Here is an 8,639-nt window from a genome sequence, read left to right as displayed (position 1 = left end):
TATCGAACTGTCCAGGCACATGGTCTCCTTGCTGGATTTCTGACTGTGGGGCTGTTTGTCATCTCATGATACTGGCAGGCTTCATACAGTTGAAGGAACAATTAATTTAGACTTTTTTTTCGAGAGAATCTTGCCATCCAGCAGGATGATGATGATGAGATGTGGGTAGACCTTCCAGCTGCACAATGATCCAAAACATACAGCAAAGGGAACTTCATTGGTGTCAGAAAAAGAAATTCAAGGCCCTGACTTGAACCCAATTGAACATTTGTGGAAAGAGCTAAAGATCAGGATTCACAAGAGGGCCCCCTTGAATTATTTTCTTCATACAGGGAATGTCTTGAATCTGTCATTACAAGCAAAGGCTTTTCCACAAAGTATTTAAGAAATTTAAGTTGATGTGTTCAATGATTTTTTTTCCTGTGTCATTCGTGTCATTTGTTCATATGTGTGGATTTCTTGAGTTAATACCAAAAGTATGGTGAAAATTCAACTCACTGAAAGAAATGTTGATGTATTCCCGCCTCTGTACTGTATATGTGACGTGTGAGTGTGGGGGTGTGTGCGTGGGTGTGTGCGTGCGTGCGTGCATGTGTGCATGCACATTTGTGTGTACGTGTGACTAGTGATAGTGATAAGCATACTGTAGAAGGGCAAGGTTCTCCTACCACAAGATGGGGGTATTGCCGTGAAAGAATAAACAGAGACAGTGGACAGTAGTGGACAGGACACTGCAGGACAGTATTGGGCATCAGAACAGAAAATCAGCTGTAAATCCACCCATATAGAGGCCTCCTTCATCTGATACACATAAACATGTACACCTAACTACACTGAGGGTAGAGTAACTGCCTCCCACAACCAGAAATACCCTGTTCTGTAGTCCACAGTCCTTCAGTCCTTCCTTCAGGATATGAAGAGATGGAACTAATTACTTTGTTTCTGTTCCTGAAAGACATGAAACAAACCATGAAAGTGCATGTTGTTGTGATCTGTGTTCCCTTGTTACTGCTTTGGGCTTTTCTCACTGGCAACAGGGCCTAGTCCCCCCGTGGGAATTACCTTGGAGACGGAAACCTAGCATTCATCACCTCAATGGCTCAGTCAAAGTCTTTCTGCTGACTTCCAGACATGAGACAAGGGTGAGAGGAGAAGGGTGACATCTTGTCGCTTGAAAGATTGTGCCTTTTTGTTCTCATCTGAGAGTTAATTCAGTTAGGAAAGACAAAGATGCTTTTCACAAAGAACGGGGAGGGAGGGGGGGGGGAGGTGCAGCAGCAATCCATGTGCTGGGTATCAATCCTTAGCAGTCCATCACTGGCTTTGAGTTGTGCTTTCGGCGGATTTTGTTGAAGGCAACGGAACTGACAAGCGTGTGCTGAATGTTACAAAGGCTCCTCAGAGAAATGCTCCTCAGCCAGAGGAAGCAGACGAGGTGACCCATGACTCATGATCTCCCTCTCTTTTCCTTCATTTCTGTTCTCCATCCTCTCTTCTTCTCATTCGTTTCTTGTCTCCTTCTCCTTGTTCTCCATCTCCTTCTTCCCACTGGTGTTTTTAGCCTCATTGTGGGATGGTAATTGCTCAGGTCGGTCTCGGCGGGAGGGGTGACAATGTCTAATCCCCCCAGAGAGTTCACACGCTCCAGCCACTCACCTCATCCATGGCCCTGCCTTCACCTCAGCGCTAACGAGAGCCGGCAGCCCCACGCACAACCACTTTACATGCCACCCCCAACCGTCCTCGCATGCACATACACACACACACACACACACACACACACACCCACACACACACACACGCACACACACACACACACACACACACACACACACACACACACACACACACACACACACACACACACACACACACACACACACACACACACACACACACACACACACACACACACACACACACATACACGCACGTACACACACGCATGCCCCACCCTGGTTGCCTAATGAGATTCTGTGAGTGCCCTTGAGAAGTGGGACAGACCAATTTGAGAAGAAGTCATATTTTTTGGGGGGGTGGGGAGTTTGGGCCACAGAATGAAAGAATGCTGGGTGCCAGCCTCATGCCATGAAGTACAGAAGGTTCTCATGGTAAGGGAAGAAATGTTTTTCAGCTGCTTTGTCACCACTGACTCCAGAACAGAGCAATTACGCGCGTGGAGGAGACGCCGCAGTAAACAGGCAGGGCTTTGCTGCACTTTTATTTGCACTGGCTGTCAGCACACTGTGTAATGAGTCTGAGGCACGGACTGTGAAATGGCTCACCACAACACAGAGCGCAGCAGCAGCAGAGTGGGGGTCTGGACTGGAGCTGGAGGAGCATGGAGGTCTCAGGGGCTCATCACAAGAGTGGGGAGGAGAGGGAGAGGACGGGGGCACAGCTCAGGTGATCTTCATCAGCAGAGCGCAGCGGGGACGGCACCGGAGCTGTTGAAGTGTTGTCCCATCTTGATAATAGGGATTGAAGTGGGCTAGTTTGAATGTTTGTGTGTGTGTGTGTGTGTGTGTGTGTGTGTGTGTGTGTGTGTGTGTGTGTGTGTGTGTGTGTGTGTGTGTGTGTGTGTGTGTGTGTGTGTGCGTGTGTGTGTGCGTGTGTGTGTTTGTTTGACTTGGACTGACACACTGGTAAGAGCCTGTCTCTCATGTCTCTAGGTCTCAGCCAGACTGTAGTCTGTGGAGACTCTTCTCAGCTCTGCATCTCTGCTGCTGTCCTTATCTGACCCCTCTTGATCTGACCCCTCTCGAGGCCACTGGACACGATAAGCAGCCGATGAACCAGCACACACAGTGGAGCGCAGAGGAGCACACCAGCATGGTGTTTCTCAATACCATGCTGCAATAGTGTTACTACATTCGAGTGGCACCACTTCCAGTGTAGGGCCACAGGACAGAAGAGAGCAGGCATGGCGCTTCCTCTGACTGGAGCCTGCTAGCGCTGCTGAGCATGGCCACGGCACCGCTGTCATGTGGGGGTGGGTGTGTGAGAGTGGCCATTGTGCTGCCAGGATGGCAGGCCTGTCCAGCGCTCCTGTCCAAGCGGGAGAGAGGAGGAGGTGGAGGGGCAGAGGGCACTATAGTTAGGCCCAGCTGTGCTCCGCTGTTGTGCAAGAGATGGGCTTCCTGTGGAGGAGGTGATGGGGGTGCGGAGGGTGGGGAGAGAGCTCTTCCTGTCCGCTGCGTGTGTTTTCCCATGATGCCGTAGGGTGGTATACACATGCACACTGCCACCACGCACAAACACACATGGGCACACACACACACACACTCACACAGACAGACAGACACACCCACACATTCTCCTCTCACTCTCTCCCTGTTTGCAGACCACCACAGGGGAACAATTTGTTCTGAGAAAGCTGCCGCTATTTTTAAATCCCTTTCACTTCACTGATCTTTGTTGAAATGAAGCCTTTCAACACATACACACACCCTCAACACAAACACAGACAGACAGACAGACACACACCCACACACACACACACACACTTTCTCTCTCTCTCTCTCTCTCTCACACACTCTCTCTCGCACACACACACACACACACACACACACACACACACACACACACACAAACACATTGTTTACCAGCGGAATTCTGCCAAACACTTGTGGGCAGCAACAAAAAATATTACAGACTCATTTGTCAAAGCAAGATTATATTCTAATACATGGCTGACGTGCAAGTTAGTCATATTCCTCAGTTGCATTCATGCATGTCAGCGAGGTTAAGGAATGGGCGCAGCAGTGGTCGGAATTGAGACAGTTGTAGATTTTCCTGAGAGGACAGGTGCTGTACTAATGTGCTCTCCTCCGGGAGCTCCGACACTCTCTTATGAAAACACGGCTCCCGTGCTGAGGAGCAGTAAATCTATCAGCCCTCTAACGGAGGACAAGCTTCAGGAATGCCGGCGCAATGTCACACCACGGACACGCTGTCTAGCACTTAGATGAAGAGGCAGCTCTCTCTAAAGGACACTGTCTGCTTTTACACTACACACAGATGTCTGAAGGAAATGTCTCGTCTCTTTCTTGTGGTGTTTGTGTGTGTGTGTGTGTGTGTGTGTGTGTGTGTGTGTGTGTGTGTCTGTGTGTGTGTGTGTGTGTGGGGTGGGGGGGGATCATGGCTCAGCTCCATGTCTGAATGTTGGGATGTGTGTGTGTGCTGGTGTTTGGGCTGGGTGAGGGGCCACTCACCCCCTGTTGGTCATGGGGTTCTGACCTGTCTGCCCCTTAAGTGTCATCTGGCTTTGCCCATGACCTCTTGACCCCGCCCTAAATCCCCTGCGAGGAGCTGCGGCCCCGGACAGGTCCCCCTGGAGCACGTGCATGTGGTCTTGCCCTCTCGTCTCGGACCTTTAACTTTTATGGCCCCGCAGCCGCCTCTGGCCCAGGAGCGCTTCAGCTCCGTGGTCATCTGATTTACGCTCCGCTGCTCCACAGCCTGGACAGAGAGAGAGAGAGAGTCTCACAAGAGGCCCGGTCACTGGGAGGCCAGGCCAGACAGGCAGTCTAGCCCTGCTGCTGCTGCTGCTGTATTCACAAGCAGCACAACGCTCACATTATGTCTGTGTTGATCACTTATTAGAGATGTGAGCTGCTGATGGCTGTCGTTGAGGCCATGATTCAATCCTTCTCACTAAAAGCAGAAGTTGTTGGGCTGTAAAAAACATTAATATGCCCCTCATTTTGCACTTATCCTTAATAAATCTTACTTGCATAATAGAGAGGACAAAAAAGCTTTGCCTACTTTACCGAGACATATTTCAGCTCCAGTGCAACAACCAAAGTCACTTTGTTCAGGAGACCTTCAGGAGTGGCGTAAGGTCATTACTTATTGTTATGAAGCGCCTGTAAATAAGGCTGCAGCAGCTCCCATGGTCCTGCTGTGTAATAGCTCCTCTGGCGGGCCAGACTGCTCTCCTCCCGCAGACTCATTTGAAAGTCCTGTCAATGATCAACATGGAAGTTAACCAGCCCGGTGCAGCCTGCCAGCCCTGTGTGAGGCACCGGCTACACTTTGACCTTTCCTAAGAAACGTAAAGGAAAGAAAAACATTCCCCCTGATCCAGTCACACTGCCCGTCGCCTCATGATCAAGTCCCCCGGGAGAATCTCTCCGATAAAGTAAGTGTGTGTGTGTGAGTGTGTGTGTGTGTGAGCGTTTCCTCTCCAACACGAAACAATGCAACTCAGGAAATATGTTAGGACAAAGCCCAGACTGCTGGACTTGGGCTGCCAGTGTATGCAGCTCCACAGCACTGAGGAGAGGACCAGGGCTCTGTCCGCTTAGGTCCGGCACAACCCAGCCTGTACCGCGCTCTGGATCCCAGCGACCTTTTCACCAGGAGCCCGCTCTGAAAGACACAGGACAGGCGTAGAGGGGAAGAGAGACAAAGCTCTGCAATGTCCTTCTGGCTGGTGAGTGTCCAGGTCGCTATTGAGAGTTTGCCAGGGAGCCTCGTCACAGCACAGCTCACGAGGAGAGCACTGTGGTCAGATGGTGTGGACACAGCAGAGGACGTGGAAGGGCTTCTTCTTCTTGCCATTAGCACTTGAGTGGCTTACAGCTGTAGATAAGGACCAGTGGTATTCTTTGAAGGCAGCAGATTCCTGTACAGTGTGCTGTGATGGCTTGTCTGCTGGCCGAATAAGCTCGCTAGGTTAATGTTTAGGTTGTGCTTGTCCACGTGCGATGCCTATCTAGAGCTGGCAGCTCATCATGTCTCACTTTGTACCTGGTGAAGCACCACACCTAATGATTGGGACAGTGTTGTTTATTGGCTTTTATCTGTATACTGATACATGTAACTCCTGTGTGTGCCTGCTAGTGTCTGAGAGAGATACTGTGCTGTGACAAACAGAGTTCACAAAGACAGACACAGAGTGCTGCAGACAGTGGTGTGTGTCGGATGGCTCCGTGTCTTGACTTGTCAGACGGCGAGGTGTGCCACAGGGATCTGCCGCCAAGTGCTGCGCTGGGGGCGCTCTCCCCCGCTCACCCCCCAGATGGCCAATCAGGTGCCTCGAAAACACATCCGAACAATTCCTTGGAACGCCGTTGTTTACATCTCCTGTCTGAGGGGTGTGTGTGTGTGTGTGTGTGTGTGTGTGTGTGTGTGTGTGTATGTGTGTGTGTGTGTGTGTGTGTGTGTGTGTGTGTTGGGGTGGGGGGCGGATGGGTGATGAGCTCTCTTGCAGATTTCCTGTGAAGTCTGACAGCTTTTGTCTAACGGACCCGCCAGAGTCAGGGTTCAAGCTTGTGGCTTAAAGCGGTATGGGGTTGCCAAGGTGCCCAAACTGAGCACTGGCTTATGCTGGAAGGGGAAGGATTTTTCATGGCCATCTAAATGGCTAAATTTAGTCCATTCACAGATAAAAGACTGGCTTTTGTTGCCTTGCATACCAAGGGTAATTAAAGTTTCTCAGGTTTGGTAATTATGTTTACCAGGGGAGGCTGAAGGTTCTGTTGCCCCAGTTGCTTTAAATTTATGACTGCTCTTCTCATTGAATGCTCAAACAAAACACAGTCATTTAAACCAGGCTGGGAGCACTGCGTGGACGTCTATTGCATTCAGACCTCCGGCAGACTGGCTTGTAAATGTTAGCAAGTAGGCGCAATCAAAGCCAAACCAAACTCATTAAATGACTTTTCTACCACAATACATACATGGAGTAGTTTAGAATTTTATCAGCCTCCAGGTTTGTTCACTTGTAGCATGCATCGTGGAACTATATTTCCCTCTCACTGATTTTATGGGGTATTACGTAACAACACTGGGAGTTAGATAATCCACACACTCTCTTTGACTTTGTTTGACTCTCTTGCTGGTGTTCTTGTTTGTGTTCACGGACACAAGACCCATTAGTCCTGCTGCTTGACCGACCTGACCGGCTATTTTGGGCCTGGGTGAGAGCCAGTGGCTGGGCTCAGGAAGCAATTATACCTATCTCTGACCACCAACATCCAATATGTCATATGGTATCCACCTTAGCAAATAGCCTTTATCAAATAAAGCATCGGAAAGTAGGTAATGTATGCCTTTCTATTTGTTTTAAAGAACATTAATTTTCTTCAAAGGGAAATTGATTATCCTAATCTCATCTGTTTGAGATAGGGATAATGAAGAGAAATGAAAGATTTCTTTAAAGCGCCAGTGTGGCAGCAGAAGTGGAGAGGCTAATGTTAAGGTCAATATGGTCAGTCTTGAGTAGAACCGGAGCTTAATGTTGAAATGGGCCATTGTTACTGCCTGGACACAGGTCAAGTCCACAGACCATCACAAAGAAACTAATGAAAGATCCTTGGAAAGGTGGAGGCTTTGAACGTTTTGTTTCCGCACTCCAGCCATGGAGTTTGAGGGGGCTCCTGATGCGTTTGTGTGTCCGTGCGTGTCCTGCATTCCTGGTCACAGTGGCTGCCAGTCTCTTTGGGGGGTTCATTTAGCCCGCTGAGGCCCTTTTTATGTAGGGATCTTCTTATAGAGCGCCGCAAGTGGAGCATGTCTCCTTGGGCCCTCTTTCTGCAAACGTCCCCCCACTCAGGGTGCTGGAGTCAGGCAAGCGCAGGGCCAGATCACTGTGACCTCCTCTTGTGCATGGCCGCTGGACTGCACTGCTGAGCAGCAAGCCACAACAGTGACCTTTGAGATGGCTCTGGGGTGATAGATCTGTAAAGGCAGCGCGACCTTGCTGTTGTCTCACAACGGCCCCTGTCCACGCACGCAGAAACAAAACATCTCTGCAGGCTCCTCCAGAGCCATGAATTCTGCACTGTTGTGTCTCTGTTGCGCTTGTTGATAGATGGGAATAAACTACGGAGATGAGCGGGAAGAGTTAGCTCATCGCTGTGCTGGTGGGGAGTGTTTCATCATCCATAGATGTGGTCGGGATGAAAAAGTGTGTTCTGTCTGTGTTTTTCTAGTTGTAAAAGAACAAGTGTTTTCTGTCTGTATTTGTCTAGTTACATAAATACATAAAGCCCAGTGCATTTTTTGGTCTTGGGTTATATTATCTATGGTTTTGATGACATCACCACACAGTGGTTTAAACATCCCCAAATCCCATTTGGAAGGGGAACTTGACATTTATCTTTGGGTTTAGCTCTTCCCTGCCGCCTACCCCCCCACACACACACCCACCCCCCAGCCCCCCGGCATAACTGCTGTGTCCCTGAGTTCCATTTGGGACTGTAATGGGATTAACTGTCTGCTACATAAAGCACTCCCCTGGCTTCTAGCAGTCAGAGATGTTTTGCATCTAGATCTTAAGAGAGCGCAACCAAAATAATAATGGAAAAAGCAGAGCACAATTACATTAGGACTTTTAAATGCGGGGACCTCCTGTGCCAGTACACTTGGTACACAACACTTGGATTTGCAGCTGAAGAAGGAGCTTTGCTCTGCTCAGGTTCTGCTTGTGTCCCCAATGTGACAAGATATGAAAAATGACTTTAGCTCACATTCATCAACTCAGTCTCGGACTCATCCGACTCCTACGGGCTTAGAGAGGGAAAGTTCTCCCAGGTCTCAGTGGCGAGTGGAGCCAGCTGAATGTAACGGGAGGTAGCGTTCAGCGGCCCCCTCTCCTCCCCTCATTGCCTTTTCATCAGTTCAGCCCTTTC

This window comes from Sardina pilchardus, chromosome 4 (genome assembly GCF_963854185.1).
Source record: "Sardina pilchardus chromosome 4, fSarPil1.1, whole genome shotgun sequence".
In the NCBI taxonomy this organism is placed as follows: domain Eukaryota; kingdom Metazoa; phylum Chordata; class Actinopteri; order Clupeiformes; family Clupeidae; genus Sardina; species Sardina pilchardus.
This window is presented reverse-complemented; position numbering follows the sequence as displayed.